General features: G+C 51.1%; 1 long non-coding RNA gene across 1 annotated transcript; it reads left to right on the top strand.

Moving 5' to 3' along the window:
• Nucleotides 1–427: 427 nt before the first annotated feature.
• LOC126545599 (uncharacterized) lies at nt 428–16,102 on the top strand. Its single transcript, XR_011892184.1, has 5 exons — nt 428–1,707; nt 13,950–14,149; nt 14,225–14,406; nt 14,484–14,684; nt 14,763–16,102. It is a non-coding gene; the product is annotated as an uncharacterized lncRNA (long non-coding RNA).
• The last annotated feature ends 428 nt before the right edge of the window (nt 16,103–16,530 follow it).

The raw sequence follows: 16,530 nt of genomic DNA, 5'->3' as shown, positions 1-16,530 counted from the left end.
AAATATGGGCAATAGCAGTTGTTTATATTAGCAGACAACTGAAATCCATGCGACATGCCTGGATTATTACACGGACGCTATTCTGCGAGGTTTCTGAATGTCGTCTTACGGGTGGCCAGCTTCGGTTACGCTTTCTGCAGCTGACTTGACGTTGCAGTGACACACATTACGAAAGGCTAACGTAAGCGAGCTCGGCCACTTTTTGCGTCTCCAGTGCGAGTAAGACTAAATTTTGATAGCAGTTTCAGCAAAGCTGGTTGGACCTTTCGTTAGGGCGCTGAATTGCTCCACTACGGTGTGATGACCACCAGTTTCATACGTTTTGGGTCATCGTGTGTTCAGAAAGAACGTGGCCAAACTGAACATCGTGCAATTTTATTTTCTAAGCCGAGTATGATGCTTGAAACATGCCGATGACGAGCGGGAAGTGTAGCTTGTTATTTACAGATGGCTTTCTTGATTGATATTATATATTGCTTGAACGTGTGCATAGCTGACACTAGAACTCGATGTCTGAGGTTTGAAAGGCGTTTTATCAAGGCGCTGTACCTGGTTTCGAAAATTCCTTTTTTTTTTTTCAAGTGCCGGCCACTCAGACGCACATATCTTGGACTTCATCGTGCTTGTTCAGCGTTTCCTTGTCCAACGGGTTTTAGTTAAGTCAGCTGCAGGGAATTTGGCCGCAGATTATCAGCAAGAGGCTTCCTCACAGCGTATAGATGCTTTCCTGAATGAATTTGGTCCTGGCGTATGGAAAATGTTCGCCCACAGACGTGACAATATTACACGTCACAATTTGGCAGCACTGGTTTCTGCTCACAATTGCAAGTATTTTCTTGCCTACGTTCCAGATCAGATGCTTCTGAGCAACCATCCTTCCACGGCTGTGGCCGTTTGCACATCGGCCGGCAACTGGACATCCAAGTCCGAGTGTGGCCACTAACCCCAGGACCTGCGCAGCAACCCCTCGTCACGGCGAGCTTCGTCTCTGCGAGCTTCGCATCAAGCGTCCTGAACGCTCATCAGGTGGTCTTTGTGCATATTCTAGATGGTCTAGCTGGCGAGGGTGGCGCATGCCTTAGGGAAGTTAACTGTTCAGTTGCACTAGCTAGCGCTCACTAGGGTTGCTTAGCTGTAAGCCCGAGGTTTCGTGGGCATGGCTTGCGGCCACATGGGTCTTCTCCGTGCCGGAATCGAAGAGGACGGGCCACGTGTTGCGGGGTGGCGGCGTATAGCTTCAGGTTTTAGCTGACATAAGGCTTAGCTCACACTGCGCAGGCTACAGCTGATAGCCGTCCTCTACGAGTGCGTCAGGGACATGGACCCTTCCGAATGGCCTTGCGACCCGACCCCACTATTTCGTGACAAGGTAGCCCGGGCGCGTCAGTGCTATCGAGCGAAATGTGGAATCGCGGAAGCAAACGCCATTCCGAAATTGCCTCGCCAGCTTTTAGCTATTGCGGCGACCTTACGTCGCCTACGGTCTGGAGCGGAGCCCGGCCGTGCAGCAGCTACGGTGAGTGGTCCATTTCTTTGCGGTTCCAGCTGTTCTTTTCCGGTTGTTTACTTTCCTCCTTGCGTCGCAGATGATGACCTTGATCACCACTCGTGCCGTCACCGACCGTCTTAACGCTTTTGCATTCCCTCGGCGGGGAAGTGTTGCTGGTGGACTGGACTTCGTTCCTCGCCCAGCACTACTCCTGCCAAGTACCATGAACACTAGAATCGTAGTATGGCTGTGCTTTCGAGTGTTTAACAAGCCCTGCCTGATTTCAGGTTCCTACCGTCTGCTTCTGAAGTGCGCCAACTGTAGCAGCCCTCACGCAGCCTCGTCGAAAGACTGTCCCCGCATCAAGAGGGAGCGCGCGGTTCTGAAGCAAATGGGCAGAGACAATACGGCCCACAGGGAGGCAGCCGAAGTAGTCCGGCGTCGACGTCGACACCATCGTACGTCTTCAAAGAAGGCGCATGCGCGAAGCGATAGTACCCGCACCACTACGGTACCACTTTGTCGCGCCGCGAAAGGGCCCAACACTTCCACGAGGGAATCAGATAAGACTCTTTCTTTAGAGGAATGGCCTACGCTACCGAGCCGCTCCCTTGCTAAGGAACCTCAGAAGGTCGCGGCCCCACCAGAGCCTTCTCCGGCCATTGATGATTCACCTAAGACAGATCGTCAAGTCATCTCGGTGCTACGCTCCCTCATGGAGGCCATCCGAACGATTTTAGTGGACATGGGGACACCGTCTGCTCGAAGCGCAATTAAAGTGCTGGACGCCTTAAGCCCAGTGCTTGAATCCCTCAACTAGAAAGGTGGCTACCCATACCCCATCCTTCCGAAAAGAAGTCAAGGCAGCGTCCGTCATCCGGTGGAACGCCAGAGGGCTAAAATCACGAATTTCAGATTTCCGTCAGTATGTGTACACCAATGTGTTTCTACTCATCGTCATTTGTGAGCCCAACTTGTCGAAACCTATCAGACTGTCAGGATACGAATGTATCATGTCATCAACAAATGGTGCATGCAGCAAAATCATCGTTTTTTTCGTCGTGAACTCTCCTATGTTTTGCAACCAATTGCGCCTCACGACGACAATCAATATATATGCATCACAGTTAAAAAGAACACTCTTGTTCACTCACACAGGCGTGTATATATCGCCTTCCAGCAATTTCGATACTAAAAGATCAGCGGATATCTTGAGTGTTTGTCCCGCCCCATGGGTCATCATTGGCGATTTCAATGCACACCATTCAGCATGGGGAAGTACAGACAAATACAAAAAAACGAAGATTAGCAAGCATCGCTTACAGCTATGGCCTTACTCTCTTGAACGATGGTAGCCTCGCCTTTCTTCGAGGCGTGAAATACGGCAGCTGCCTCGACCTTGCTTTCGTCTCCAACTCCCTCGCCAGATGTGTGAAGTGGTTTCCAGACATTGAGACACATGGGTGTGATCACATTCCCACCTATCTGAACATCAAAGGCTTGTCGTCTAGATCTGGCCCACGGAATACCATTCGGACGATTCAATGGGCCAACTTCAAATCTGATATGGAAGATGCCTGCCGCGAGGGCCTACCCTCTGGGTTAGAGCAAACAATTAAAAATACGATGCAAAACGCCAATCGCGTGCTGACGATCTCTTACACGCGAAACGACTTCGACATAGAATTATAGCGACTTCGAGCACTTCGTCGCCGGGCAGAACGTCGATCTCGACGTACAAAATCAATCCATGACCTTAGGGCCGCCAGGAGGATTCAAAAAAATAAAAATAAAAAATTCAGCGTCGAATGGATAGATTAGCGTCGGAACGTTGGGCAACGTTTTGCCAGACACTCGACCCCCGCAAGCCACTCTCACATTTGGAAAACGGTGCAAGGTCTGCGTTGCCTTCCGGAACGGCGTTTTCCTTTCAAGGCGATCGCGCTTTTCCAAGAACGGCAAGACATCGATGTCGCAGAAGACTTTTGTGCACGGATGGCAGACCAAGCGACACGTCCAGATTCTCCAGCCCGAGATGACGTCCCCCATTCCCGTGATTGCCGCATGGACCTTCCTTTTACAATGGAGGAGCTCGAGGCGGCACTAGCTCTCTGCAGGCGCTCATCATCTCCGGGTCCAGATGGTATATCATACCGAGCCTTGTGCTATATCGCAGAATCCGCACGGATAGCATTGTTGAGTCTCTACAACACCTCATGGCAGGAGGGAAATGTTCCTGACGAATGGAAAGTCAGCCGCCTGGTGCCAATCTTGAAGCAGGGCATATCCCCGCTGGAGCTCACCTCTTACCGCCCAATAGCGTTGGCCAGCTAGGTAGGAAACATAAGGGAACGGATGACCCTTGACCGCCTGGAATGGTACCTTGAACACTACACGATTTATCCGAATTCCATGGCTGGTTTCCGACGTGACCCCTCTTCCATCGACAATGTAGTTAATCTCGTTTCATATGTCCAGCACGAAAGGTCCCGAAAACGTTTATCTGCAGCTTTATTCTTAAATGTGAAAGGGGCATACGATAGCGTATTACATGAGGCCATTCTCGACGCTCTTGCGACGGCTGGCCTAGGTGGTCGAGTATTTTGGGGATTGCAAGTTACTTATCTGCAAGATCTTTAGTGTTAACTGACGATGGCCCAATGGCGCGACGCTATACCAGCAGGGGCGTTCCTCAAGGCGGTGCTCTCAGCCCGACGCTATTCAACCTCGCTCTTATTGGGCTTGCTGAATACTTGCCAACTACCACCAAAATTTCAATATACGCAGACATCTGTCTGGACTTCGGCAGTCCCACGTCCTCAGATACGTGCACGGCTTCAAAGAGCGGCTACTTTGACAGCGAGCTACTTGTGTGAACAAGGTCTCAGCATATCACCAGAAAAATGCGCCCTAGTGGCATTTACTCGCAAACCAATGACGCCTTATGTTATCTCAATCAATGGGCAGACCATTTCCTATGTCAGAGCCCACAGATTTCTTTGCATAATTATCGACCCAGACCTCTGTTGGAGCCCGCACGTGGCCTACATGAAACGGCGCCTGACAGCAACCTCCCAGTTGTTTAACTACTAGACAGGAAATACGTGGGGGATGTCAGTTGACGCAATGATGAAACTCTACAGAGCTCTCTTTCTCTGTTTTTTAAGATAGTCTATACCTGTAGTGAACAACACCTGCAAGACATATTCGTGTTCTGCAGGCAGCACAAGCTCAAGCACTCAGTTTGCCTTGGTTTGCCCAGATGCACGTCAACAGAGGCACCTATTGCGATTGCTCGGGACCATCCAATGCAAACTCGCATCACGGTGGAAGCCCTGAGAACGCACATCAGACATTTTGCACGTGCCCCCTATCGCCACCTTGCAACACTACTTTCAGACAGGCACCAATCATCATTCTCTAAAACTATCGTCAAGTACAAAGACAAACTTCCCTAGGGCTTCACCGCTTCATCTAAACCATCGATACCCCTTGGTGTCTTGTCAGCCCCACAGTCCATCTCAGCGTACCAGGAATCGGGAAAAAGTCTGAGCTGTCGTCACCTGTGCTGACACAACTGTCTCTGCTTCTTCTGCCCGAGAGGTACGCAGACAGTGCATATATTTATGCTGATGATTCCACAAACATCCAATGTTCGTCCGGTGCTGTGGTCGTCCCAGCAAGAGGTATTACCATCAGCTTTAGGACTCACCACCCAACGACATCAACAACGGCGGAACTAGCTGCTCTTCACGCTGCACTTTGTTTCGTCAATCGGGAACCATCTTGACAATGGTCAATTTTCAGTGACTCAAAGGCAGCCCAACAATCTGTGCTATCAGCTCTGCGTAGCTGGCCATTCGAAATGCTCGTGCTCGATATTAGATGCCTACTCCATACGTCACATGAGAAAGGACATCAGGTGACGTTTCAGTGGCTGCTAAGTCACTGCGGCGTCATAGGTAATGATGACGCCGATAAAGCCGCTCGGACAGCTCTTGAAGACACACAGGAAGAGGCCATACCACTTTCACGGTCCGACGCAGCCAGCATACTTCGAGTGCTTGCACGGGAGATCACGCTCTCTGTGCTGCACACCAAGCAGCCAGACCAACCGCAGCAATCGTCAACACGACCTGCCCTCCTTGATGCATGTCTGTATTCCAACTGGACTCCGCCGAGGAGAGGCCACTCTGCTTTATCGCTTATGGCTAGGGGCGGCCTTCACGAAATCTTACTCATTTCGCATTGGAATGGCCGACAACACTCTCTGCTATGCCTGTCTTTGCGAGGACACGCTGGAACACATTCTGTGTGACTGTCCTGAATATAATGTTCAGGGACAGTCCCTGGCGTCCGTTCTAGCGCACCTTGAGAATAACTATTGTCAGTTGCAACTGTTTTCACATATCGCCGACAGACATCGCAGCTGAAGGCGACGAAGGGATTACTTAGGTTTATGAAGGAGACGGGCTTGGACAAGCGGCTGTGACAGTGATGTCACGTACCGCGCAAGAGTGACAGACTGTAACTAACGATGTGTGTGCCGTGTTATGGGCTCCCTGTCTCTTCTCCCCATCTTTCATCCCCCCATCCCGCTCTCATGTGTCGGGTAGCAAACCGGTTAAGCTAAACTGGTTAACCTCCCTGCCTTCCTTCTCTACTTTTCCCTTTATTCGTTCCTACCGTCTGCTTTCCATTGCGGCTATTCAAGCATATCCAGCGGGCGGTTCTGCACATCTAGTCTCCGGCCGTGTTGCGCCTGCATTTTTCTCGCTGGTGGCTTTCAGCTGGGAGACGCAGATTCGTTAAACTCCCTGCACTACTTCTGACAAGTACCATCTATACACTCCAATGGTACTACGGTTGTTTCCTCGTGTGGCGGATAAGCCCTGTGGCATTTAAGGTTCCGAACATCTGCTTTTGAATGTTTTCCTCTGACGGCTATGGTTAGTGTTCTCTCATTGCTCCTTTTCTTAATCCTGTTGCTACACCTTGCTGGTCCCGCAAGTACACAAACTTTATGGGCTTCCGATAAAATTTGCTGTCGAATGTATTTATTATGCAGACCTTCGAGGTTAGGTTTATGCTTTGGAAAACTTCGCCACAGAATTTCCAAAAGGCTTTTGTATGTCGCTCTCCCGGCAAGACGACGTTGAATTTCTTCCGTTCCTGGTTACATTTCTTAGCTGATTTCATTTCCTAAACCGTAATTTATTTCGTCTACTCGGAGTGCCACATTTTTCACAATGCTTTGGTAACTCTACGTAGTCTTCACTTTTGTCGAAGGTTGCCGTCCTATTCTTCAATATCCCCCCCCCAGTTTTCTCCGCAGAAACTGGGAGGAAAACTGGGTTCGCAGAATAGGTTCTCCAGGTCCATCGTGAACTTGTGTGAACGATTGTTTTCTAATGATACAACCTACTTCGTATACTCGGGTGTATAGTTCTCCATTATGCAGTACACATCCACCGATCGCTTTCCGCGGTAGACTTGAAAACTACGAATAAGCCTTTCACAGAAACCGCCCCCACACAATGTTTTGGGGAGGAAATTTCCACTTGGTGATAGGTCATTAATTGTTCACTTGTTTATTGACGTAATGTTCCTGTGACCGCATTCAATCCCTTATTCGTTCTCTTGAAAGTCTTGCATTGTTGCTGTGCACGTTTATGTTCGAGCTGAGAAACGCCGAAAATAGTGTAGAAAACCGATGTGAAGCGCCTCCAACAGTTCCGCAGTGTACACCTCTTGCTACGGCACTTGTGAAAGTTGCTACAAAAACTTTGGCTATGTCTCCTTACTTTTTTTTGCAGTTGCTCCCAGCGCACCGTTGAAACGTAGACAAGCTATTTCAGACAATTTGATCTTCGTTACTCTATCCTCAAGAGGAGGTACTTCTTACAAGGATCTGGAATTGTATCTTCGCCACACAACGCACTGTCGTATTCTTTCTTACGCGTATACGCGCCAGTGTACCGCGTACTCCACCGTGAAGTTTGTCCATATACGTGTTGCACTAATAGTCAACGGATTTATTCCATTTACATGTGATCGGGTGCTGCTCGTCTTGATATGGGCCCTACCGAAAGCGTCTTTGAAGTCTCATTGGGTCTTTATCGTAATATATCTGACATTCACCTACTGTCTGCACATTCGCTTGCTTACTGAATTTCTGCGATTTTTCAATATACGCACTTTGTTCTAGCCAAATGAGGCAGATGTCGGCGGTATTTATTTCTTTTGCTGTTCGTGGACCGTAGAACTTGTCCTCCAATATTATTCACGGAACGAAACATTCACGTTGTTGCTCTCCAAATATTCAAGTAACTGCCGAACTTGTCAACTTCAATGCCTCTTCTTGAGATCATTTTCGACGTATATCTGACACGAGAATCATCTCCTTTCATTTTTATCTGGCATTTTGTAACAGCTATTTGGTCTGTAGCAACTGGGATCCCTTCCACTAAATTGTTCACTACGAAATCTTTTCTACGGTGATTCCTGGTCATATCTGCTCAACTTTCCACTACTATTGACGGAACCCCATTGTTCTCCTATTAAGCAATTTTTTTTTCGTTAGTCTGTGTTCAACTGGTGCTTCGTGCACTTTCTACAATGCAGCACGATTCTACAAGTGGTCTGATACTTTACTGTTGCTCGCAAGTTCTAATTTGCGAGACTGACGACGGTGTTCATTAGAGCAACTCTGTTCTTTGCCAGGACCAGCAGTGTCTCCGCTCTGATATAGCATTACCATGAATGTTGCACTGGAATACACCGCCGGGCTTGTATCCGAGAAGTGTCAGTGCTTAGGTTCCGTTACTTGTTTTCGATGCGCTCTTGAGTCCTTTATCTTCCTCGGTATATTTTTCCATAGATCATTTATCTTTGTCTGGGAGAGGGTTATCCCAAGATTTCGGTTTTTTTCCCGTCATTGAATACCGATATTGGCTGTTACAGTGCAGGACGTTAAATTCCAGCCGACCGAATATTTTTGCCCTGGCTTCGTGAGCATTTCACTCGAGTCTTCATATCGATATGATAGCAGAATACCGTCCGCCGTGTCTCAGTTCATTCCTAGAATACTGGTCTGGCTTGATCACGTAAGAACGGCACCTTGATGCGCATTTCAATTCTAATTTCTTCACTGTTTGATGTCCCTTTCCAAAGATTCATTGCAGCTCGGCGATTTTTTTTTTTTGCTTTTGCGTACACGCCTTTTGCCTGGTTTATGATGTTCCAAGCATAACTTCAGCAACGCAAACTTAACTACGTTGGCTGTCATTGCAATTGGATTGGATTGGAGCCAACTATATTTATGCCTGCAGTTGGGCGCTCGCGCGCCCCGACGAGGGCCTACGTCATCCTCGAAGTCGCCGTTACTCGGCGCGGGTCTCCGCTCGCCGTTGCCGGCTCGCTGGGTCCGTGCCTTTCGAGCGCCTCGAGGACCTGCTGGACGGCCCAGAGCTGATCGTCTCGGTCGTAGCTCTTCGCGGCTGCCTCGAGCCGCGGTGGGAGCGTTCTTGATTTTGCTTCCTCTGGAAATTAAACGCAGTCCCACAAGATGTGCGTGTAGTCTGCGGTCTCCCTCCGGCAGACTCTGCACCTATCTGTCGGATATGTCTCGGGGTACATGCGATTCATCAGTCTCGTGCTTGGTAGCGATCCGGTCTGGAGCTGTCTCAGTACTACCGCCTCCGCTCGAATGTCTCGGGCCAGGCGGTAGGCCTTCGTGATTTCATTGTAATCCGTCATGCGGTCCTTGGTTCCGAACCACGTCGGACGGTCTGTCGCCGGGGCGCGGTTGGTTTGCGCTCGCGTTGCTGCGTGTGCAGTCTCATTATGGTTCTCATTGCGTTCCGACGCGTCGCCCGCGTGGGCCGCGAACCACTTGAGTCGTACTTAACGTTCTTCTAGTTTGACTGCTCGCAGTACGCGCTCAGCCCCCCTGCAGATTTGGCCTTTGGCGAAGTTTCGCACCGCCTGTCTTGAGTCACTCAGAACCGTGTGGCAGTCTGCGTCGGCGATGACCAGGGCGATGGCTACCTCCTCCGCTTGTTCCGCTCCGGCGCTTCTCACGCTCGCTGCCGTCCCCGTGGCGCCGGTTGACGCCTCTATGACGACCGCTGCGAAGGCGTTCCGTTGGTATTCGGCCGCGTCCACGTACCGCGCGTGTTCGTCGTTGGCATGCTGGTCGATGAGAGCCTTGGCCCTCGCCGCTCTTCTTCCCTTGTTGAACTCGGGATTCATGTTCTTCGCTATGGGGTCGATTCTGGTCTCGCGTCGGACCTCTTCGGGTACGGGGAGCTTCATCTCCACCTCGTTCGAGCGTCTCATTCCCAGACCGTCCAGTATCTTCCTCCCGGCTTTGGTCATGGACAGCCGCTCCAGTTGAGAGGTCCGTTGCGCTTCGGCTATTTCTTCGAGCGTATTGTGTATCCCGAGTTGTAACAAGTGGGTCGTGCTCGTGGACTCGAACAGGCCCAGCGCCGTCTTGTACGCTCTTCTGATGAGCACGTCGATTTTGTTTCGTTCGTGTTGGAGCCATCTGTGGTAGGCTGCAACGTACGCGACATGGCTGATGACGAAGGATTGGACGAGCCTACTTAGGCTCTCCTCTCTCATGCCAGCCTTCCGGGAAGTGACTCGTTTGAGGAGTCGAATCGCGTTGGCTGCTTTTGCCTTGAGACGGGTGATGGTTTCGCAGTTTCTTCCGTGCTTTTCGATTACCATGCCTAGGATCCTAATTTTGCCGACTTCGGGATTACGTTGCCGGATTTGGTAACGATTCTGATTTTTTCGTTTTCGCGTTGTCTGGTCTTGCCTCTGCTATTTTTGGTAGGTGGGAGTATGAGAAGCTCCGATTTGCTCGGCGAACATCTCAGTCCGGTGCCTTCCAGCTGGTCTTCTATTGCGTCGACGGCGGCTTGCAGCGCGCCCTCGAAGTGGGCGTCGCTGCCACCGGTCACCCATAGCGTGATATCGTCCGCGTAGATGGTGTGCCTGACGTCTTCGATGTGCCCGAGCTTTTCGGCCACTCCGATCATTACCAGGTTGAACAGCATCGGCGAAATGACCGGTCCCTGCGGTGTGCCGGTGCTCCCGAGCTTCATCTCTTGCGTCTGTAGGTCGCCTGCTCGTAGCTCGACGGTCCTGTCCGTGAGGAAGTCCTTGATGTAGTTGTAGGATCTTTCGCCCATGTTGAGCTTGGAGACTTGGGACAGAATCGCCGAGTGTTTCACCTTATCGAAGGCGCTCTGCAGGTCGAGCCCTAGGATTGCTTTGTTGTCGCGGGCGCTGCCACCATCATCGATGATTTGGTATTTGAGCTGCAGCATCGCGTCCTGCGTGCTGAGGTGCTGTCTGAAGCCGATCAAAGTGGCTGGGTACAGCCCTTCTCGTTCCAGGTAGTCTTGCCACCTGTTGAGCAGGACGTGCTCCAGCACCTTGCCCACGCAGGACGTGAGCGAGATGGGCCGGAGGTTCTCCGTGTCCGGCGGCTTCCCCAGCTTGGGGATCAGGATGGTCTTGGCTGTCTTCCACAGCTTTGGCAGCGCACCCGCTCTCCAGCACTTGTTGTAGTATTTTGCGAGGTTTTCAACCGAGCCATCATCGAGGTTCTTTAGCGCCTTGTTCGTAACGAGGTCCGGGCTGGCTGCCGACCGGCTGTTGAGTTCGTGCAGAGCCGCGCGTACCTCCATGACGTCGATGTCACGATCGAGCTTCGCGTTCGGCAGGCCGCTGTACGGCGCGTGTTGTTCGGTGGGTGTAGTCGGCAGGTATTTGTCGTTAATGCACCTGGTGACTTCGTCGACGTCGTGTGCTGAGACCGCCCGATGTATGAGCCTGGCGAGTCTGCCCCTTTGATGCGACTTGGTCTTGGTTTCGTCGAGCAGGTGCCGCAGCAGGTTCCGCGTCTTCCCGCTGTGCATCTGCCCGTCTGCCGCGTTGCAGATCTCGTTCCACTGTTGCGTGCAGAGAGCGTGGCAGTGATCTTCGATCGCTCGGTTCAGCTCCGCCACCTTCTTTCTCAGTCTGCGGTTAAGCCGTTGTTTCTTCCAGCGATTGAGTATCGACTGTTTGGCTTCGATGAGATGCGCAAGCCGGCTGTTTACTGTCGATCTCCGCGCCGGTTTCAATTTCTTTGGTCGCGTAGCGTACGCTCTCGACGATTTCGGCCGTCCACGAGTCGATGTTTTCGATCTCGTCGTCACCGTCGCTCTTCTGGGTTCTGGCGTCTCGAAAGGCATCCCAGTCTATCCATCTGTGTGCTTTGATGCTGGTGTCGTTGTGTTCCTGTATGCCGATTTCTACGATGGTGTGGTCGCTGCCTAGGTCGGTGCCCGTGTTTCTCCAGGTGATCGCGCCCCGGATGCGTTCTTGACGAACATGAGGTCCGGAGTGGTGTCCCGGGACTCGGAGTTACCAATTCTCGTCGGATGTGTCGGGTCCGTGATGAGGGTGAAGTCGAGTTCTGTGGCGTCTTGGTACAGGTCGCGGCCCTTTGCTCTGTACTTGTTGTAGCCCCAGGCAGGGTTCATCGCGTTGAAGTCTCCGCACGCGATCAGCGTGTTGCGGCCCGCTGCGGTGCTGGCTCTGTGCAGTAATGTCTTGAATCTGTTTTCTCTGCGATGGGTTGCTGTAGACGTTCAGCAGAAATATGCTTCCTTTCCTCTTCTTACCCGGGATGATTTCGGTGAGTGTGTGCTCAATCTTGGTATTGATTTGCAGCTCGTGTTCGACGAACGTGAGTCCCTTCCTGACCAGGGTGCACAGGCCTCTGCCGTCGGGCGGTCCCTTGTGCACTCTGTAGCCGGGGAGTAGTATAACGTCTGGCTTGCGCGCGGCATGTACGATGTGCTGTTGGATGACTGCCTTCTTCCTTCCGAAGCCGCGACAGTTCCACTGCCACGCGGTTACACCTGCTGCTGCTGGTGTTGCGTTGGCGGCCATGATTGCGTTGGCGTGTACGGGGCTCCCTGGTTGGGTGGATGTTGCGCGAAGAGGGGCGCAAACGTCGGGTGGCTTAGCATCGGCTGTAGGGTCCTTTCGATGTAGGCGAATCTGTTCGTGTTCTCAGCTTGGTAGGTCTCCATTGTTTGTTTCAATGCTGTCACTGCTGCGATGTTTCTCGTGATTAGCTGTTCGAGTTTCGTGAATGTCGCTTCGAATTTCACTTCGAGGCTGTCGATGCGATCGTTTTCTGTTTGCGTGCGCGTGGCCTCGATGGCTCGCTTCTTCTGTGTCGGTTCCTCTATGGCTTTCTCCTGGATGGTAGTTGTCGTTTCCTCGGCCTTGCTTGTGCTTGGCGTGGGTCTCTGCAGAGGCCCGTTGTTGCTTAGCAGCAACTGACGGATCTCGGCGATCTGTTTCGTGAGGTAGTTGATGGTCACTCGCAACGCCGCGTTTTCTTGTCTTAGGATCTCTTTTGCCTCCCGCACCTTGTTCATATCTTCTTTCTTCGTGGCTTCGGTGATTTTCTGCGCGCTCCTTATATTGTTTCCTTTCGTTGCGTCGACCCAGCTCACTCGCTCCCGTGATGGTGACGTTTTTCTGCTGAGGCTTCTCTTGCAGCAGCTGCTGTTTCTGGATTTGGGAGTGCGGTTTTCCGATGGGGTCCTTGACTTTCGCGCATCTGGCGGCTTGTCGAGTGGCGGGAAATCGCTCTCCGACAGCAGCTGGCGTTCGGCCTGTCGGCGCTCCCATTGTCGCTTACGCACTACGTAGGGGATCTTGTATTTCGCCTTGCACGTTCGGACTCCAGTAGGGTGTTCGTCTCCGCACAACTTCCAAAATTCATTCACAGTGTAGGCACATCTGCATTCAAATTTCTTCCTGTCTGAAGATAATCATTCAGAACAGTCCTGATCTTAACCACGAGATGTCAAATACGTTTAATTTTCTTGCTAGTCGATATTCTCAAATTTCTTGATGGCTCGATATGGTAGCTATTGTTCAGATTCTTCCGAGCACGCTCATTTTGCCTTTCCAAGCGTGAAACATCTCGCATTGAACAGTTGTATTTTTATCTCGGTATTGAATTTGTCTAGTGCCTTCGAGATCGTCTTCCGATTGCTACTTAGTTGATTTCCACGTTAACTTGCTCTCTCCAACCTTCTGAAATCCTTGTGACTACATAGTCCACTTTATGCATTGTTTCTTTCTGAAGAGTTAAGCCAGTATTTTCCACCATTAAAAAAAGTTCAAAATGCAAGTTTCGTCAGTTTCTGCGACGTCAAGAACCATGGAGAGTTTCGCGTTTCGCAGTTCTGTTCTACACCACATGGGTCAGGCACAATCCAGTCGGAAATTTTCTATCTTCCATTGTATCTTCGTTTGGTCTTTTCACTGGGCTTTACTCCTCACCTCCACTACTACTGGTAAGGGTCCTTTACACGGGACTCGTATTACGGCTGTTTCCTCCAGTGGTTAACAAATAAGCATTGTGTCGTTACAGGTTCTGCACTCCCGTTTTCAACTGCGGTCCACAAGCGTACCCAGCGTGCCCTAGCACGACTCTACGGTCTGCGCTCTAAAAGATTACTTCGGGCACCAGCATCACCCGTTCCATGAGCAACTGCTATTCCTTGTACATTCTCTCGCGGACGGCGTCCTGCTGGCAGACTGGACTTGGCTCTTCGCCCGGAACTACTACTGGTAAATGTCGTTTACGCGGAACCCGTATTACGACTGTCATCCAGTGTTTAACAAATAATCACTGTGTCGTTACAGGTTCTGCGGTCCACACCCGTACCCAGCGTGCCCTTACACGACTCTACGGTCTGCGCTCCAATAGGTTACTTCGGCCACGAGCATCACCTGTTCCGGGAGCGACTACTACTGCTTCTACATTCCCTCGCCAGTGGCGTCCTGCTGGCAGACTGGACTTGCCTCCTCGCCCTGCACTACTACTGGTAAATGTCGTTTACACGGGACTCGTATTACGGCTGTGTCCTCCAGTGGTTAACAAATAAGCACTGTGTCCTTACAGGTTCTGCACTCCTGTTTTCGACTCCGGTGGGTGCCTAGCACACTCCTGCACATCGACTCTCCGTTCTGCGCTCCGAAAGAGATTACTTCGGGCACCAGCATCACCCGTTCCATGAGCGACTGCTATTGCTTCTACGTTCTCTCGCCGACGGCGTCCTGCTGGAAGACTGGACTTAGCCTGGCGCCCTTGCACCTAATTGTGGTAAGTATCGCGTACACACGACTGTACTGCGCCTGCGTGTTTTACGAATGACCAACAAACAGGGTTTGTTCGTTTCAGGTTTCCAGTTTCTGCTGTCGCTTGTGGCGCAAGAGAAATATTCCAGCACGCTCATTTACAAGAATATTCCTGGCCTTGCCTCCCGAGCAACCATCTTCAGCCCGATCGTCCTGCCGCGTGCTCTATACGCGGCGTGCACGCCGATGGCCGCGCCACTGGTGGCGGCCTTGCGCAGAACGCACGGGAGAGGAGCGAGCCGCGCGCCGTAGCACGCCGTAGTTTGTTGCGTCGCTGATAGTGCTTCTCCGTCTTATGCGTGTTTTCAGAGCAAAATAGGCAACACCCTTCGCATGTGTGGGATGGCCAAAGCTTCCGAAGAATGTCGAAGAAGAATTGTTGCAGGGTGGGGGGCTCAAATACCGGTGAAAACGTGCCGGCGATACGGTTCTAATTATTCCCCGCAAAGCCTCATCTGCAGGAGCAACGGTGGCAATGGATCGTCGCTTCGGCGCGAAATTTCTTGTTCTCATCCTTTCCTTTGTCGTTTCGGTGTTTTTTCTTTTTTATTGTTATTTATTTACTCGATTGTAGTTAGACGCGTAAGCGACGAAGTTCGTCTGCAGTGCAACATGCGGTTTAAAGGCATTTCGCTAAAGTTCGGAATGCCGTTTGCCGCTTATATTGTTTTCCGCTTCTTTACCGCGTTCGGCTAGCTAGGCAGCACGACTGCATGAGCGCATTGTGTTGTATGTTAAAGCTACAGAAGTTTGCAAGAACTGAAATTGTTAGTTTTATGTGGCCCGGTAAATCCTCGCACCAGCTGTCGCGCACTTCATGTTTTTACATCTATTTTATGTGTGGTTTCGCACATGTTTAACTGTTGCTAGTTGCTTCATGCATAACTCTTGATTCTTTTGAGCTGCGAGGTTTTCACCCTGCCTCGTTTGTAAAGGGTATAAATCACGCTGTGTCTTATCGGAATGACACCAAGCAAGTGCTTCTTTAACAGCTTTATTCATTTCTCCCGAGGGCATCTTAGATATTGTGGTTTTTTGGGAAATGTGTTTAGAAAATAGGTAGCTCAGGGCAAGAATTGCTAATAGTTGCTGCATATGGTATTTTTGTTCCATTTTTCGCTGATCCATTTTTCGCTGAATAGTTCGCGTCACGTTTGGTAAGTCATGACACCTTGATGCTGTCTGAGCAGACTTAACACGCCGAGTGGTTTGTTTGTTTCACAACGTAGTCGCTTCTTGCAAGTGAATTTTGTACTCACTGAATTATTTCTTATTATGCTTACGCCGCATAGGACTAAACCCGGCCTTGCCGCCAGCGCTGGATGTAATTTGACTGGCGCTGCTCTGCCTTTAAATATATCATGTGGCACCTGAGTGAGTGAGTGAGTGAGTGAAGAAACTTTTATTGCAGGTCCGGCGAGGACGCGAACTCGTCGCGCACCTGGCTAGTCCCACGTCGGGACCGGCAGGTCTAGCCCACCGGCCCGGTCGCGGGCACGCCGGACAGCTAGGATTTGCTTTTCTAGAGCGGGGCTACGCAGAAGCGAGTCCCACTCCTCCTTGATGAACTTGGGGTATGTCGACCCGCACTCACACAGCATGTGCGCTAGAGTGGAGGTCTGCCCGCAGGAGGGGCAGGCGTCGTCGCGATACACGTCCGGGTAAGCCTCGTGAAGAACGGACAGACACGGATACGTACTGGTCTGCAGAAGCCTAAGCGAAACGGCTTGCGGCCTATTCAGCTTGGGGTGAGGGGGTGGAAAGACCCTTCTAGACATGTAGAAGAATTTAATAATCTCGTTGTGAGTAGC

The sequence above is a fragment of the Dermacentor andersoni genome, chromosome 1 (genome assembly GCF_023375885.2).
Source record: "Dermacentor andersoni chromosome 1, qqDerAnde1_hic_scaffold, whole genome shotgun sequence".
Classification (NCBI taxonomy): domain Eukaryota; kingdom Metazoa; phylum Arthropoda; class Arachnida; order Ixodida; family Ixodidae; genus Dermacentor; species Dermacentor andersoni.
Note: the sequence above shows the minus strand (reverse complement) of the source record. Positions and strands in the feature narration are given on the sequence as shown.